The sequence below is a fragment of the Balaenoptera ricei genome, chromosome 5 (assembly GCF_028023285.1).
Source record: "Balaenoptera ricei isolate mBalRic1 chromosome 5, mBalRic1.hap2, whole genome shotgun sequence".
NCBI classification, from domain to species: Eukaryota; Metazoa; Chordata; class Mammalia; order Artiodactyla; family Balaenopteridae; genus Balaenoptera; species Balaenoptera ricei.
The window spans coordinates 66,787,689-66,805,959 of NC_082643.1; the positions used below are offsets into that span (position 1 = coordinate 66,787,689).

General features: G+C 39.6%; 1 protein-coding gene across 2 annotated transcripts in view; it reads right to left on the reverse strand.

The window, feature by feature from the left end:
- CRACD (capping protein inhibiting regulator of actin dynamics) overlaps positions 1 to 16,885 on the reverse strand; it is a 273,491-nt gene extending 256,606 nt beyond the window's left edge. For both annotated transcript variants that reach the window (XM_059922942.1, XM_059922941.1), the window contains exon 1: positions 16,746 to 16,885. The gene's annotated coding sequence lies outside the window, so the exon portion shown is untranslated. The remainder of the gene's footprint in view (positions 1 to 16,745) is intronic.
- Between the last annotated feature and the right edge of the window lie 1,386 nt (positions 16,886 to 18,271).

The following is an 18,271-nucleotide window of genomic DNA, read 5'->3' on the forward strand; positions in this document are numbered from 1 at the left end:
AAATAGAAGACAAACAGCACAATGACAGAAGTCCCTTCTTATCAGTAATCACTTTAAACATAAATGAATTAAACTCCCCAATCAAAAGACACAGACTGGCAGAGTAAATAAAAACACATGACCCAATAACAGGTCCCCTATTTATGATGGCTCAATTCATAATTCTCTGAATTTACAACGGTGCTAAAGCAATATGCATTCAGTAGAAACTATACTTTGAATTTTGAATTTTGTTCTTTTCCTGAGCTAGTGATATGCAGTACAATACTCTCTGGTGATGATGGGCAGCAGCAGCGAGCTGCAGATCCTAATCAGCCGTACAATCATGAAAGTAAACAACCAATACACTTACAACCATTCTGTTTTTCACTTATAGTTCAATAGTCAATGAATTATATGAAATATTCAATACTTTATTATAAAATAGACTGTGTCAGATGATTTTGCCCAACTGTAGGCTAATGTGAGTGACTGAGCACACTTAAGGTAGGCTAGGTATGATGTTCAGTAGGTTAGGTGTATTAAATGCATTTTTGACTTATGATACTTTCAGCTTATGATGGGTTTACTGGGACATTACCCCACTGTAAGTCAAGGAAGATGTGTATATGTTGTCTATAAGAGACTCATTTGAGATCCAGAGATACAAACAGGTTAAAAGTGAAAGGATGGGAAAAAGATATTCTGTGCAAATAGTAACCAAAATAGAGTATGGTGGCTATGCTAACATCAGAAAAAATAGATTTTAAATCAGAAAAAGTTTACAAGGACATTATAAAGTAATAAAAGGTTTAATACATCAAGGAAATATAACAATTACATAAACACTTAGGCATCTAATGACAGGCCACCAAAATATATGAAGCAAAACTGACAGAATTGAAAGGAGAACTAGATAGTTTTAAAATAGCAGTTGGAGACTTCAATATCCCACTCACAATAATGGATAGAACAACCAGACAAAAGATAGATAAGGAAATAGAGGACTTAAACAACATAATAAACCAACTAAATCTAACAGACATACAGAACACTCTACCTAACAAGTGCATGTGGGACATTTTCCAGGATAAACCATCTGTTAGACCACAAATTAAGTCTCAAAAGATTTTAAAACATAGGTATCATACAAAGTATCTTCTCTGACCATAACAGAATAAAGTTAGAAATCAATAACAAAAGTAAAAGTGGAAAACTAATAAAATTGTGGAAATTAAACAATACACTTTTAAACAACCAATGGGTCAAAGAAGAAATCACAAGGGAAATTAGAAAATAGAGATGAATGAAAATGAAAACAACAACATACCAAAACATATGAGACACAGCAAAAGCAGCACTAAGAGGGAAATTTACAGCTACAAACACTTACATTAAAAAACAAGAGCTCAAATCAACAACCTAACTTTATAACTTAAGGAACTAGAAAAAGAACAAACTAAACCCAAAACTAGCAAAAGGAAGGAAATAATAAAGATGAGAGCAGAGATAAACAAAATAGAGAATAGTAAAACAGCAGAGAACATCAATGGAACCAAAAGTTGGTTCCTTGAAAAAAATCAACAATATTGACAAGCCATTAGCTGGACTAAGAAAAAATGAGAGAACACTCAAATTACTAAAATCAGAAATGAAAGTGGGGGTCATTAATACTGATTCTATACATATAAAATATATTATAAGAAAGTACTATGAACAACTGTATGCCAAAAAATTGAATAACCTAGGTGAAATGGACAAACTCCTTGAAACAAAAAACCTACCAAGATTAAATCATGAAAAAATAGAAAATCTGAATAGACCTATAACAAGTAAGGAAAAAAAATCAGTAATCAAAAATTTCCTAACAAAGAAAAAGTCCTAGACCTGACAGCTTCACTGGTGAATTCTACCAAACATTTAAAGAAGAACTAATACCAATCAAACCTCAAACTTTTCCAGAAAATTCAAGAGGAGGCTACACTTCCTAACCCATTCTATGAGGCCAACATAACCCTGATACCAAAGCCAAAGACACTACAAGAAAAGAAAACTATAGACCAGTATCTCTTAGGAACACTGATGCAAAAATCCACAATAAAATACTAGCAAGAAAAGAAAAATACCACATGATCATCTCAACTGATGCAGAAAAAAACATTTGACAAAATCTAACACCCTTTCATGATAAAAAAAACAACCAAATAGAAATAGAAGGAATAGAAGGAAACTACCTCAACATAATAAAAGCCATATATTAAAAACCCACAGCAAACATCATATTCAATGGTAAAAGACGGAAAGTTTTCCCCCTAATATCAGCAAGAACATAAGGATGTCTGCTTTCACCACTTCTATTCAACATAGTACTGGAAGTTCTAGCCAGAGCAATTAAGCAAGAAAAAGAAAAAAAGGCATCCAAACTGGAAAGAAAGATGTAAAATTATCTGTTTACAAATGATAGATCTAGAAAATCATAAAGACTCCACAAAAAAAGCTGTTAGAACTAATAAATGAACTCAGCGAAGTAAAAGGATACAAAGTCAGCACACAAAAATCAGCTGTATTTCTACACACAAACAATGAACAATCTGAAAAGGAAATTACAAAAACAATTCCATTTACATTAGCATCAAAAAGAATAAAATACTTCACAATTAACTTAACCCAAGAGGTGTAGACTTGTACAATGAAAACTGCAAAACACTGCTGGAAGAAATTAAAGAAGACATAAATAAATGGAAACACATCCCATGTTCATGGATTAGAAGACCTGATATTGTTAAAATGTTAATACTACTCAAAGCTATCTACAGACTCAGTGTAATCCCTATCAAAATCCCAATGATGTTTTTTGGCAGACATGGAAAACTCATCCTAAAATTCATATGGACTCTCTAGGAGCCCCAAGTAGCCAAAACGATCTTGAAAAAGAAGTACAAAACTGGGAGATTCACATTTCTGAATTTCAAAACTTACTACAAATCTACAGTAATCCAAACAGTGTAGTATTGGCATTAAGGACAGATATATAGACCAATAGAATACAACACAGAGCCCAGAAATAAACTCTTACATATAGGGTCAAATGATTTTTGACAAGGGCACTAACACCATTCAATATGGAAAGAACAGTCTTTTCAACAAATGGTGCTAGAAAAACTTGATATCCACCTGCAGAAAAATGAAGTTGGACCCTTGCCTAACACCATATACAAAAATTAACTCAAAATGAATCAAGGATCAAAATGTAAGACCTAAAACAATAAAACTCTTAGAAGAAATCATAGGACAAAAGCTTCACAATATTGGATTTGGCAATGATTTCTTGGATATGACACCAAAGACACAGGTAACAAAAGAAAAAATAGACAAATTGGACTTCATGAAAACTTAAATTTTGTGCATTAAAAGGCACTATCCACTGAGTAAAAAGGCAACCACAGAATGGAAGAAAATATCTGCAAATCATATACCTGATAAGGGATTGATATCCAGAATATATAGAGAACTCCTAAAACTCAACAACAAAAAAAGCAAACAATCTGATTCAAAAGAGGGCAAAGGACTTGAATAGACATTTCTCCAAAGAAGATATAGGAATGGACAATAAGCACATGATAAGATGCTTAATGTAACTAATCCTTAGGGAAATGCAAATCAAAACCACAGTGAGATATCACTTCACACCTGTCAGGATGACTATTATGAAAAAACAAAAGACAATAAGTACTGGTGAGGATGTAGAGAAATTGGAACCCTTGTGCACTGACGGTAGGAATGTAAAATGGTATAGCCACACTGGAAAACAGTATGGTGGCTCCTCAAAAAATTAAAAATAGAATTACCATATGATCCAGCAATTCATTTCTGGGTATATATCCAAAAGAACTGAAAGCAGGTTCTCAAAGAGATATTTATACACCCTTGTTCATGGCAGCATTATTTACGATAGCTAAGATATGGAGGGAATTCCCTGGCAGTCCAGTGGTCAGGGCTTTGCACTTCCACTGCAGGGTGCACGGGTTCAACCCCTGGCCAGGGAACTAAGATCCCACATGTCGCATGGCACAGCCAACAAAAAAAAAAAACCACCCATGGGAGTAACACAAGTTTTCACTGACAGATGAATGAATAAACAAAATGTGGTATATACATACAATGGAATATTAATTGTTATAACAAGCAACACCAGTGAGGCAGTGGAGAAACTGAAACCCTTGTACATTGCTGGTGGGAATTTAAAATGGTATAGTCACCATGGAAAACAATTTGGCAGGTCCTTAAAAGGTTAAACAAAGAATTACCATATGACCCAGCAATTCCACTCCTACCTATATATCCAAAAGAATAGAAAGCAGGGACTCAATCAGATACTATATAACAATGTTCATAGCAGCATTATTCACAATAACCAAAAGGTGGAAACAACCCAAATGTCTATCAACAGATGAATGGATTTTTTTAAATGTATACACACACACACACACACACACACACACACACGCACACAGTGGAATCTTATTCAGCCATAAAAAGGAATAAAGGTCTGATACTTGCTACAACATAAATGAACCTTGAAAACAGTATTCTAAGTGAAATAAGTCAGCCACAAAAGGAAAAATATTGTATGATCCCACTTCTATGAGGTACCTAGAATTCATAGAAAATTCACAGAGACAGAAAGAAGAATAGAGGTTACCAGGGGATGGAGGGAATGAAGAGTTATCGTTTAACAGATACAGAGTTTCTGTCTGGAATGTGAAAAAGTTCTGGAAATGGATAAAGGTGATGGTTGCATGACTTTTTTTGTTTTTTGGCCACACAGTGTAGCTTGCAGGATCTTAGTTCCCCGACCAGGTATGGAACCTGGGCCCCGGGCAGTGGAAGCACGGAGTCCTAACCACTGGACGACCAGGGAATTCCCCCCAACCTTTTATTTTTTTTTTGCATAACATTTTGAATGTACTTAATGCTAATAAACTGTACACTTAAAAATGGTTAAAATGATACATTTTGTTATAAATATTTTACCATAATAAAAAATATTTTTAACATTTGAAGGAAAAAAAGCAGAATATTGTAAATTCATATATAATGAGCAAATCAAATACTAACATGACCTGTTAGTACAGTGTCCAAACAGAATTCCCTTTCTTCTTTCCCTCCTTTCCTTCCTTCCTTGCCTTCCTTTCTCTTTCTTAAGCTATACCAAACAACAAAACATTCTCAGGAAGACAGATGCATGAGGGAATTATAATGAAAATTTAATTTTAAAACAATAGGGCTTCCCTGGTGGCGCAGTGGTTAAGAATCCGCCTGCCAATGCAGGGGACACGGGTTCGAGCCCTAGTCTGGGAAGATCCCACATACCGCGGAGCAACTAAGCCCGTGAGCCACAACTACCGAGCCTGCGCGTCTGGAGTCTGTGCTCCACAACGGGAGAGGCCACGACAGTGAGAGGCCCCCACTTGCCGCAACTAGAGAAAGCCCTTGCACAGAAACGAAGACCCAACACAGCCATAAATAAAAAAAAAAAAATTAAAAAAAAATCATATTGCAACAGAGACTGGCAGAATGAGGTAATCCAGAGCAGGGATTATAAAAAACCAGCAGCCAGAACCAAAGACCAGGAGGTATTTCTATCTTCGGTAAAAGTGAAAATGAAGAAAAGACAAAAATGTATATGCAAACCCCAAATTTGTAAGTCATTTAGTTCTAGAACAACTCCTTGTAATTATCTTAAAGGATAAGATGAGTTAAATAATTCAGGTGGGGCCAGTCTCACTGGCTGTGAACTACTAGGCAAGGAGACAAAGCAACAGCCTGGATTCCATGCCAGCGGAGGCCAGGGATCACATCTTACACCATCTCTGAAAGTACAGTCTACCACTCTACCTTCCCAACACTGCAGACATAATTTGTGGGAAATCAATTTAAAACTCTATGTGAGGAAAAAAAAAAATCTATGTGAATGGTCCTCACTAAATAGTAAGTCCAGATTGCCCAAGCTCATAGCTCATGTTCAACAACAAGCCAGTTTAAAGCATGCTCTTCTGCGGATTACTGCTCAGCTGTTTCACATCTCCAAGAAAAAGGTTTAGGGCCAAAGAAGAATGTTTGCATTCTTCTGCCTTTCACTTGATTTGACAAGAATCATCTACAAAATAAACTTTAAGACCTCAGGAAAGATTCAGCTTATTAAGGATTCTTTTAAAAAATCATGCCACTGTTACGATTATAACTGGCAGAAATGGTCTCCTAAGATGCATTCCAACTCTAATTAAAACAGAGCTTTCCCAGGGCTCCCACTTAATTTTAATTTATATTACAATAGAAGAGCCATTCAATACACTGAACAACCACCCTAAATCTAGTGGCTTAAACATGAGCATCGGGGCTTCCCTGGTGGTCCAGTGGTTAAAAATCCGCCTGCCAATGCAGGGGACACAGGTTCGTGCCCTGGTCCGGGAAGATCCCACGTGCTGCGGAGCAACTAAGCCTGTGCGCCACAACTACTGAGCCGGCGCTCTAGAGCCCGCGAGCCACAACTACTGAAGCCCGCACACCTAGAGCCCGTGCTCTGCAACAAGAGAAGCCACCGCAATGAGAAGCCTGCGCACCACAACAAAGAGTAGCCCCCGCTCGTCACAACTAGAGAAAGCCCGCACTCAGCAACAAAGATCCAATGCAGCCAAAAATAAATTAAATTAAAAAAAAAAAAAAAATGAGCATCTTCCCATTCCATAAGCCATAAGCTTTGAGATGGGTAATGCACTGAGGGATAACGTGCAGAATTACCCATGCAAGGGGCATTTTTCCAAAACACTGAAGAAACTGTTTTCTAAAATGCGATTATGCTGTACTTAGTCGATTATGCTGTACTTTCAAAGATGGAGCACTAAAAAGAGTCTGTCCATTGACAGCCATACTGGTGGACCTAATCGAAACTGTAAGAACAACATCTATTTGGAAACTGACTTTAATCAATATTGAAGAGATTGAACTCCGTAGCTTTTCACTTAATTATACCTATGATTTGAGATCTGGAAGAGATTCCAAAGAGTCCCATGGCTTCTTCCACTTCATCCAAAGTTTTCTGGGCTGCTCTGTGGAAACCTCTCACTCCACTCGCTCAGCTTGACTTCCCTTACAGCACTTATCACGACGTGACACTGTGTTATATACTATTTGTGTACTGTTTCTTGTCCCTCTCTCCCACCAGAATATCATCTCCACAGTACAGGGGCCCTGGCTGTATGTCTGCTTTTGTATCCCAGCACCAACAGCAGCACCTAGCACAGACCAGGCCCTTGGTAAGTCCTGTCTTTGTTTACTGATTGACCAGATAACTCTTGCCCCACCCTTTTGTTTTATATGAGATTATACGAGGCCCAGAGGAGTAAAGTGACTTGCCCATGGTCACTAGACTAATTAGAGGGAAAGCTAGACTTAGAGCCAAGCTTAACTCCCAGTCATCCTTCCAAAGTAGACACAATTATGCCACGCCCTGCTTTTGATAGCTCCTAAAAAATATCAGTATGCTTCAGCCTTTCAAATCTCTCCAAATTTTGCCTGATCCACTTCCTCTAGTCTTGTCTCCTGCCACTCCCCACCATGCCTGAATGTTCCTGCCACCTCAGTATACCATGGCCTCATGCTTGCCATATCTTTGCTCACTCTGTTCCCTACCTCTGGAATACCTTTCCACCTCCTCTCCATCTGTCAAAATTCTACCCATCCTTCAAGACCCAGCTCAAATATCACTTCCTCTGTAAGCAACCTCCTTATCTTTCTTCATTCTATCCTCCTTCCCCAGAACAGTCACCCCTTCCTCTGAGTCACCATAGCACCTGGACTTCTATCACAGCACATTTTACGTTCTTGTCTTTCTTCTTTACTAGACTGAATGCTTCATTTTTATATTCACTAGCAACTCCACAGTGCCTGGTATGAACAGCTGGATCAGGGAAAGAAGGAGAAATACAGGGGACATGTGCTACCTTTCCATATTCAATATGATTCCCAACATGACAACAAGCCTCCCAGCACCCCAACTGACTGTCCCAATGACCCAAATTTAAAAAAAAAATCAGTTACAACTAGAAATGGGATGTGACAGCACATGAAATCAACTAGTGAATTGTATGACATAAATCATAATGCATTCATTCATTCTGCAGCAATGTAAAAATGCTACATTCTTTTCTCAAGCTAGAAACTACAAGAAAAGTTCTCATTCAAGTGACCTGTACTCCCCCAATCTTTGTTCTTTTCACGCTATGTCCATGGTGCCCAGCCCACGGTTCGCAGCACTCAACACACGTCTGCTGACGTGAGATAAAGTGGATTTACGATGACTCAGGCTGCATGGGATGTGGATGGTCATGGTACTTTTCATTAAGCTTCATACAGCAGGACACAGTTACTTATTTCTGGTCTACTCCAAGGTAACCATTTAAGACTGCTATCTTGTTTTGTTTCTCTGATAACTCCGGTTGTTTGCAACAGACAAAAAGCATAGAAAAATGATCATCTTGATAGATTTTTATAAGCCACCCTTCTGGAAGTAATTGCCTATCTTCTCTCAACCTCCACACTGCCCCTAGTAAAAGCATAAGTTCGTGCACATTACTAGCTAGTATGGATGATGAGAGTAAGTGAAGTGTCAAGTGGTTGCCTGACGAAGTCCGCTGCTCATGAGTTGTCACTGATAACAAACTGATCGTGACTTACAACTCTGTGTGGGCAAGGGAGAGAAAAAGGCAGACTAGATCTGAGCTGCATAATGTAAACATCTTTAAGATGTTAATCTGAGCTGCCTATGTTGGTTAGGAAAACAAAAATCTCAACTAAAAATAACAAATTTGGTCCTGAGCTTTTCTTCCTTTCTATCTTTGCCAATTAAAGACTATTATGTCACAAAATTGCCAGGAAGCCCCCACTGGGGGCCACGGCTTTCGCATCGCCTGATCCTGGCTATTTCTTCTTTGACTGGAACATCAGTCACGTCCATGGTTAAGAGACAGTCACTAACAGCTCATAAGCTCTTCCTGTGGAACACCGGCTAAGCAACCTCTCTTCACTTCAGCTCTCCTCCCTCCAAAAGGAATACAGCCTGAAAAGCTTGCTGCTTTGTCCTCAAGGGTCATTCAAAACTGTCTGAAATCTTCACAAAATATATTAAAGTATTCACTCAATTGAGCACCATATTTACTCCAGAGTTACAACTGTTAATGTCTAATAATTTAATGTGCTTTTCTCAGAACTAAATAAAGCCACAGGGCTTCTGGCCTATAATAGGAAGGTAAAACTGAGCCTAAATATCAACACCATAAACAAAACAAAGCCCCCCTCCCACGCACGCGCGCGCACGCGTGCACACACACACCTGGCATGATACCTAATATGCAATGACTCAGGCACAGATCTTGCAACATATGATAATTGCCATGCACTAAATGGTCTTTTAATGGTTCAAAGGGTTCCCATCTTCCTGAACACCTAACCTACTAGCAGGGAGAGATTACAGGCAATGGAAAGAACTCAGCTCAGTTACTTAACCTCTGAACTTAGCCTTCTCATCTGGAAAATGAACGGTTGGTCTAGAACAACACCACCCAACAGAAATATAATGCAAGCCGCATATGTAGCTTTTAATTTTCTAGTAGGTACATTTTAAAAAGTAAAAAAAAAGGTAAAATTAACTTTAATAATGTTTTAGCCAATCTAACATAGCTAAAACATTATTTCAACATGTTATATTTTTAAATTATCAATGATGTATTGTACATTTTTTTCATACCAAGTGTTTGAAATCCAGTGTGTATTTTAAACTTAGGGCTCCTCCCAATTTGGACAGGCCACATTTCAAATGCTCAATAACCACATGGGGGACCAGTTACTGTATGAGACAGCACTGGTCTAGACGATCTTGGATATTTCTCTCGACACTAGAAGTAATTTTAATAAAGAGAATAAGAGATTTGGAGATGAAGGTATGCTTAGAAAAACTATAAAGTGTTTTCCGGATATTCTCAGTCTATTCATTCTTATGCAAAATGGTGTTTTGCTTTTTTTTAACTTTTATTTTTTTAATTCAAATGGGGTTGGATCTGTAAACAAGTGACTAGGTGGTCTGACCTATTACTGTCAGACTTACCCTGTTCTCACAGAGCCACTGCCCTACAAATCTATAAGGAAGTTAAGAACATTCAAGACAATGTATAACTGCTAAATAAATGAGACTTCTAAAACCTCAGAACTAGAAAAAACAACTGTTAAAATGGGAGTTCAACAGAAATGACAAATAAAATTATGGGACGACCATGTTATCTTCCACATATTAAGATAATGCTAGGAAACACAAATGTGCACGTGCTTTTGGAATTGTTTCTCTAATTACTCAACATCCACTGAGGAAGATTCATGCTACTCCTCCCACACCGTCTTGCTTATTAGTCCCTTTGTGATCAATGATCTGCCTTCGCCAGATGGCTGGTCTGGGTTAAGAGCACAATATGAGATCAGAGAACAAAGCAAAGCTAACTGGCCTTCCCGGGAATTGAACCTGTGACCCTGACCTCATTAACTCTAGAAAACAGTTAACCCATCACAAACATGCCTGGGCAGCTGCATCCTAAGTAGTGCCAAGCAAGCCCACTACATCTGTCACAATAATACTCCGGTAGAGAAAAAGCCACTCTACATTTATTAAGAACTTTTCAAAATGAAGAAAAGCTGGAATGCAATCATTGAGGGCAGCTGGAATTCATCGGCAGTGTCTTACCAGCTCTGCTGAATCCGTCGCAAGCTTCCCTAAGAACGTCAGCTGTGGCCCTGGCCTGAGACCACAAATGGCTTTGACAACGGGGTCCTGATGTTTCCTCTTCCAAAAACCATGATCTTGGGGCCATGGACTTTCCTTTTTTTTTCTCCCAAGTTGGGAAAGCGTGGGTTAACAATTATATACAAGAACTTTCACAGATTATTTGTTGAATCCAGCTTATCCCAGATTTAAACAATAACTGAGTTTCTCTGTTGCCCCCCGCCTGCTCCCCTTCTCCCCTATTAGTGCCAGCCAATCCCTGACCAGGGGAGTGGAGACAGGCCAGTGGACCTCTGGGTGGCTTATTCCTACTCTCCCTGGTAAAAAGCCCAACACCTTTTTTACAAGTGTTCCCTCCTTTCTTGTTAATGAGAATAATTCTTAGCAGCTGGTATCAGCTCTAAATTCTACTCTAAAAACCTGTCTCTAGTGAGCTGAGTACTTACTTCCAATTTAAATATTTCCCAAAGTGTTTCAGGGATGCAGCTTCTGTATCTTTTCCTCAAAGACACATTTTTAAAATGGTACCAGTTTCAGAAGTAAGTTTATTAAAATTTCCACGCAAGCCTCAAAGAATACTATTTGAAAAATTCTACAAACATCTGGGAGAGCTGGTGAAGATTTTAAAATCTGATTGAAAATATTTCTGCATTTCATTTTTGACATTTTAAATGGAATCATCTTTCCACATGCAAACTCACTAAAATACAAAAGCTATTACGTACGGTTGTTCTATTTGGCTTCTTAAATATTTCTGATAACATGTGACTAAAGCATTCAACATCTCTTAAATGTTTTAACTCAGTTTTTTCATTTCCACAAAGTTACTTAAGACAATTTTTAAATTTATGGATTAAGAGCTTGTAATCTTGCACTTCTCATGTAACTGTGGAAATCATACATGTAAGTACATCCAAAATATGCCTATGTATCCGCCTCAAAGGCACTAGTACAAGTACATATCTAAATTGATTTTGCTCTTTTCATCTCTAAGAATTTTCACATCAAGAATAAAAGTAGTACAAAATGTAATGGGAACCCAGTTTACTTGCCTGAATATAAAAACATTACAGTGACCATTCAATAGCTGTAATGTTTCTTGATGCTCATAAAAACTATACCAATCCACTAAGGGTCAAGTGTTAGACAAAAGGAATAAATTAATAAAATAAGCATAAAACATAAGCTTATGACAACTGTACACAATTTCGTCAGGGGCAAAACAAGTTTTTGAGGGCTCATCTAAGGATAAAATCTGATGTCCAACAGTAAATGAAACAATATACTCACTTTTATCTAATCTTAACAGAAAATGATGGTTGATGAAAAGAAATATGTGGTTTCACATAAACCATGAAACTGATCTTTGTCTAATATAGCATCATGATCTACACAAACTCTGATTTTAAAAAATTGTCAGTTTTGAAAATACCAACCTTAATTCAACAAATAAACTAGTTAAACATACCGGGGAAAGTTTAAAGCTCCATACACATGGAAGCTATAATGCAAAAGCAAGAGCGTATTTATATATCTTTAAGCACCTGGTAATTATCTTATTTATAAGATACACTCCTACGCATTCAACCAGACACTGAAAGAGCCTGAATCTGTCAGACATAAGTGTGAAAGAAACAGTGAAATTTGCCTTTCCATTGTCATGTAAAATTATCTATTTGTGTTTCAAAGTACTCTTTATAAAATATATTTCCTAAATTCTTTCTCACAATATTTTTAAAAGAGGAGGGAAGTCCCAGAACTACCAAAAAATTAAAATTAAAATACTGTTAAAAATTTAAGAAACATTTGCAAGGAAGTGAAACACAAAAACAAAAAATTAATAGTACAGTTAGTGGTGGTTTCTTACAAGTACTTTACAAAATACTTTCACTGCCTGGTGAGTTTGAAACAAATCAACATACTATAAAGTACTCTTGTAGCTCTTAAGTCTTCATTTTGTGCCTTAACAAAAGCTGACATTCATTTGTAATGAAATATTTTTATAGTGACACAGCTATTTCATGTCTGTTCTGAATATATATTAAACCTTTGGGTGCACAATAAAACTGACCAATTGAGTGACTCTGTCATAAAAACCTGAGAAGTTATTCCAAAATGTTTACATCAAAGACCAGCCAAAGCCAAAATGAAATACTAGTCTATGCAGTATACTTTCTTACTTTACTAACTTGAAGATTTTCTTCAAATGGGTCCTTTCAAAGGAAACTACAAAAGATGCACCACAACGGGTAAGTTCTCAATATTGCCATTCAAATTTATGCAAAAGAAGGAATGATATGTCTAAAGAAATCACTGTGAGAGAACCTCAGAACACAGTGTTGAGGCTGAAAGAGCAGAGAGCTTTGGGGTCAAACAGAACAATTCTTGCTTCAACTCTCACTAACTTTGTGACCTTGTGCAAGTTCCTAAAACCACTTTGAGTCTTAATTTCAATTACCAAATGGAAACAGAAGACCTTCTTACAAGGCTGTCATGAGCACTAAATTAGATAACATACAAAAATAGACTGCTTAGCACAGTACCTAGACGGTAATAAATACTCAATATATGGTTATAATTACTAAGAAATGTTTAAAAACCTATTTTCAGTGTAATTTAATATTCAAATTCCAAAAGATGCTGTAAATCATTAGAGGGAAAAACGTAAAGATTCAATAACACATTTTTCTTTAATGCACTCATTAACCTGACTATCCTTTACATTAGTGCTTTTCAAATTGCAGGTCCTGGTGCATTAACGGGATATGAAATTATTTAGTGTATCTCAACCAGCATTTCTAAATAAAACAGAATGAAAAATACAAGAATGCATTGCACATAGGAAGTCTGAGCACTGATTAATGAATTTTTTTTAATTAAACACACTTGTAATGTATCTGTATACTGGATGGCAAAGTAAAACTCATCTCTTATTGTGCCAAAAAAAAGAGTTTAAAAGCCACTGCTTCATTACAATAATGAGAATAAAAGTAATTAGCTGACACTGAATGCTTAGTTTCTACTAGACACTGTGCTAAGCATTATGCTAAGCACATTATTTCATTTGATCCTCCCCCAAATCCTGTAAAGTATGTAGGTACTATTACTTTCACCATTTTACAGATGAGAAAACTGAGACTTAGAGAGATTAAGTCACTTGCCAAAGATGCAGAACTAGTAACTGGTAAATCCAGAGTTCAAATTTAGTCACCTGTCTCCAGAACTTGCACATTTAACCACTTCACTAAGTAGTGGGTTATAAGATGTAACTTTTCCTTACGTTAAAGTTATTCAAAAGGTAGACTTTAGTAAGGCCTAATTCAAGAGAGATTTTCTGGAGGTACAGCGTATCTTGGAGAGGACAGTGTGATTCAGAGATGAAAGCACCAGGCGTGAGGTCGAGCTTCTGTCCCTGGCATTGTTGCTTCAGTGGCGAGGAGTTGGCAAGTCATTTAATCTCGCTGTGTCTGGATTTCCTCACCTACAAAACGGGAATGATAGTATCTGCCCTGCCTCCCCACAGGCCATTGTGAGAAAGTATTTGTACATATAACAAGTGAAATGTTCTATTGTGCTACTCAGTTACATGAGATGATCATTAACGTGACCCAAGGGGCCCCGGTCTTCATAGAAACATACATCACACATGATCAAAAAAGGAAGGTCACCAGGCTTTTATTATAAACTGTGTGTGGAAACAGTCTGTACAGCTCTTGGCACACAGTAGGCCTTCAGTAAATGTTCATTAAACTAAAAGAAGTAAACCAATTCGATCTGTATGCATATTTTATCCATTTGCATTTTATTTTTCATTAATTCATTCTTTCCTCAACTATTTTTTTTTTTTTTTTTTTTTAATTTTATTTATTTATTTATTTATGGCTGTGTTGGGTCTTCATTTCTGTGCGAGGGCTTCCTCTAGTTGTGGCAAGCGGGGGCCACTCTTCATCGCGGTGCGCGGGCCTCTCACTATCGCGGCCTCTCTTGTTGCGGAGCACAGGCTCCAGATGCGCAGGCTCAGTAACTGTGGCTCAAGGGCCTAGCTGCTCTGCGGCATGTGGGATCTTCCCAGACCAGGGCATGAACCTGTGTCCCCTGCATTAGCAGGCAGACTCTCAACCACTGCGCCACCAGGGAAGCCCTTTCCTCAACTATTTATTGAACACTTAGTATATACCAGACTGTTCCTTACCCTGGAGAATTTCATATTAATTTCAATTAATTTTCCCAAAATTGTGTAAGAGAAAACTGTAAAATACAGCTTCCTCACCTAGCAATAATAATAACTTACATTTATTACAGTGCTTTATAGTTTTTGGAAAGAACTATGTGGAAGCTTTTGTTTCTCACACCAATTGCCTAAGTGTGTCAAGTCAGTATTATTATCTTCCTGACTCCAAATTCAGTGCTAAATGACTGCTAAGTCTTTAAAGTGAAAGTTTCCCCATTTCTGAGATGACTGTAAATATCGGATTTGAAGAAACTACCTTTTAATCCTGGAAAGGGGCAATCTAGTAGCCTGATTTTCCTCCCTTCACATGTCTGAGCTGAAGTAACGCAACCATATCGCCTACATGAGATGCATTTTTCAAAATGTTTCTTAAAAAACCTGCCTTTGAAACCTTTTTTTCTTACAGCTAATTTTCTGTTGAATATATTGAACTAGGATTCAGTTTTCTCATAGCATAAAGGAGGGAGTAGTGGAAGTGTCTTTCCTTTGTTGACTTTTTAAAATTACTCAAAATTGTTGTTTTCAGATTCCTGAGTCACATACAACACCAAATAATTGTTAGCCTTCTTATATATAATTCAACAACTACTACAGGTGATTTTTACAGGGAAACAATGATTTAATGACAACTTGATGATCTGAAAATTTGCTACATGATACTAAGAAGGCTTTACTAAAATTGCCTTATCCTTTGTATTCTAACCACTCCCTCTCCATCACCACCACCCCCAACACACACGCACTCCCTCACCTACACCAGATCAGTTTCCGGGCCATTATTCTTAAAACCATATTAAAATTTCACAACACACGGTGGTGGTTACTAGATTTTCTGCCCCCTGCCACCCCGCCCATCCGCTGAATCAATGTGTCTTTATATATTTTCTCTGAAAATTTGAAATTCATAATATGATTACGATGCCTCTATTCTGAGACTATCTCAAATGTAGCCGTCTGCCCTTCTGTTTACTGATAAGCCGGAATAAAAGCCATACCCCACCCACCGTCTCGGTAGGGTTAGGAGGTCCAATCTCGCCACTACAGAGCTCTGCAAGAAAGGAGGGTTATAGAACCAGAAAAACCTCAGGGAGAAGATAAGGAAAACACATTTTACACCACTGGCAGCGTGCAGTCTCCCGACTCCAGCCCTTGTAAACAGGGAAAACCTTTGTCTTGCCTCAGCCATCAAACTGGTGGCTCATCAGAATTGGAGCAACAAGAGTTTGTGCGAAATAGCTCGGCAGAGGTTAAACAAAGCAATGCAGCTCAGGCCCGGGGAAAGGGCTGAGCCGGGTCAGCGTCCGAGATCCCAGACGGGGAGGTCTCGCTTTGACCCCCGCCGCAGTCGGGACCCAAGCCGGGGACCCCGGGACAGGCTGCTGCGGCGCGGGAAGAACAGAGGGAATTAGAAGGTCCCACGCTCTCGGCAAGTTCCCGGGGGCACAGCCCGTCCGCAGGTTCCTCGAGTGGGATCCAAAGCGGCGCACACCACGCGCGGGTGCCTCAGGGAGGGTCCGCGCACAACGCGCGGGGACACCGCCCCAAAGTCCACGGCCGGCCACGCCGAGCCCACGCCCCCAGGGCACAGGCAAGGTCGGAGATCCCGGGGCGCCGCGGGGGCCTGGCCCGCGGGTCGCGAGGGGAACGGAGAAGCCCGCCCGCTGCACCCATTGTCTGGCTCCGGCCGCGGGCCGGGAGGGCGCTCACCTGAGGTCCCCGCCTGGCGCCGGGGCTGGCAGAGGGGCTGGACGGCGACGGGCGGTCCCGCGCGGGCGGCGGGCGCGGATGCACAGTCCGCGGCGCTGCCGCAGCACCAGCAGACTCCGCAGCAGCACCGGCAGCGCACCCGCCTCTCAGGCGGCCGCGGCCTCCATTGCTCTCCCCGCCGCCGCCAGCGTGCGGCACTGCGCTCCCGGCCCCGCGCGGCGTGGTCACATGCTCCGCCCGCGCCTCGGGCGCTCGGACCCGCGCCGCGGCCCCGCCTGGCTTCGCGCGTGGACCGCTGGGCCCTGCTGCGGCGCGCGGGGAGCCCCGAGTTCCCTTTCGCGCCCTCCAGGAAAGACAGGCGCCGGACGGCTCCCTTCCCGGGCGAGTGGGGGGGGGGTGCCCAAAAACCGGAGCCGGGCGCAGGGAAGGGCGTGGGATTGGTCAGTGCCCTCCCTACCACTGCAGGGGACGTCCCGGCTGAACCCGTGGTGTCGGAGGTTACTGTGGTGAGCTCCCAGGGGGGCTCACGTGGGGCAAGAACCGGGGACCGTAAGTCACCACCCCACGGGATGCAAGTCTGGCCCCTGGTACCTGGATGAGCCAGAGACTAATGGGAGCGACCTGGACTCCAGAAGGAGTTGCGCCCTGCAGAGCCCAGACAGTGAGAAATGGCACTGGACTCCTGAAAGTCAAACAAGTTGAAAGATGCTACACAGAAATAGAAAGGCTCAAAATTGCTTTGCTGAGTCGCTGTACGTCTGAACAGACTGACACTGACACTGGGCATTATTATCCCTAGCCATAATTAAATATTGACTTTGATATTTTAAGAAAACTATTTATCTTTTCCTTTTTTGGCCTAACTGGAAACACTAAGGTTTTTTCTACATATGTTTTGCTATGACTCTTTCGATGGAACTTGGAAATCCGTTTCTAGTGATCTTTTCCTTCACTATGCATGCAAAGATGCTAAAAAACAATTTTGTATCATTATTAATCAAGAAGTTGAAAACAAAGAAAAAAAAAAAAAACCACAATATTCTGTGACAAAAGATGCAGAAGATGAGGGGTAACCCTAATAGGTGCTCCATCTTGAGTTGGATGTCCCAATGCCAAAACCAGGACTACTAATTTAAATGCAGGTGCCTGACTTAAAGGAGCAACTTTGGTAGTGGGAGAATAGTGCATATTGCCTTATCCAACGGAGTTTTTCTAGATAAACAATTAACTACAGAATATGGTTGTGTATTTTTGTAAATATAGATATCATTGTTCAGTGCTTGCATATTCTAAATGATGTCTGCTTTATTCCAAATAAGCATAATGAAGAGTTTTGTAAAGGCTTGAGCAAGTTCTCTTTGATTTGATCTAGCAGCACTAGAAGTTCTCAGAAGCCAAAAATTAAATCGGTGTAGAACATATAACTGGGGTCTTTTTCTTGACATATTATAGTCTTGCCAAGGACATGAATACACACACTATAAATATGCAAATTTACATAAATCAAGTGTAGGTCTACTGTCTTT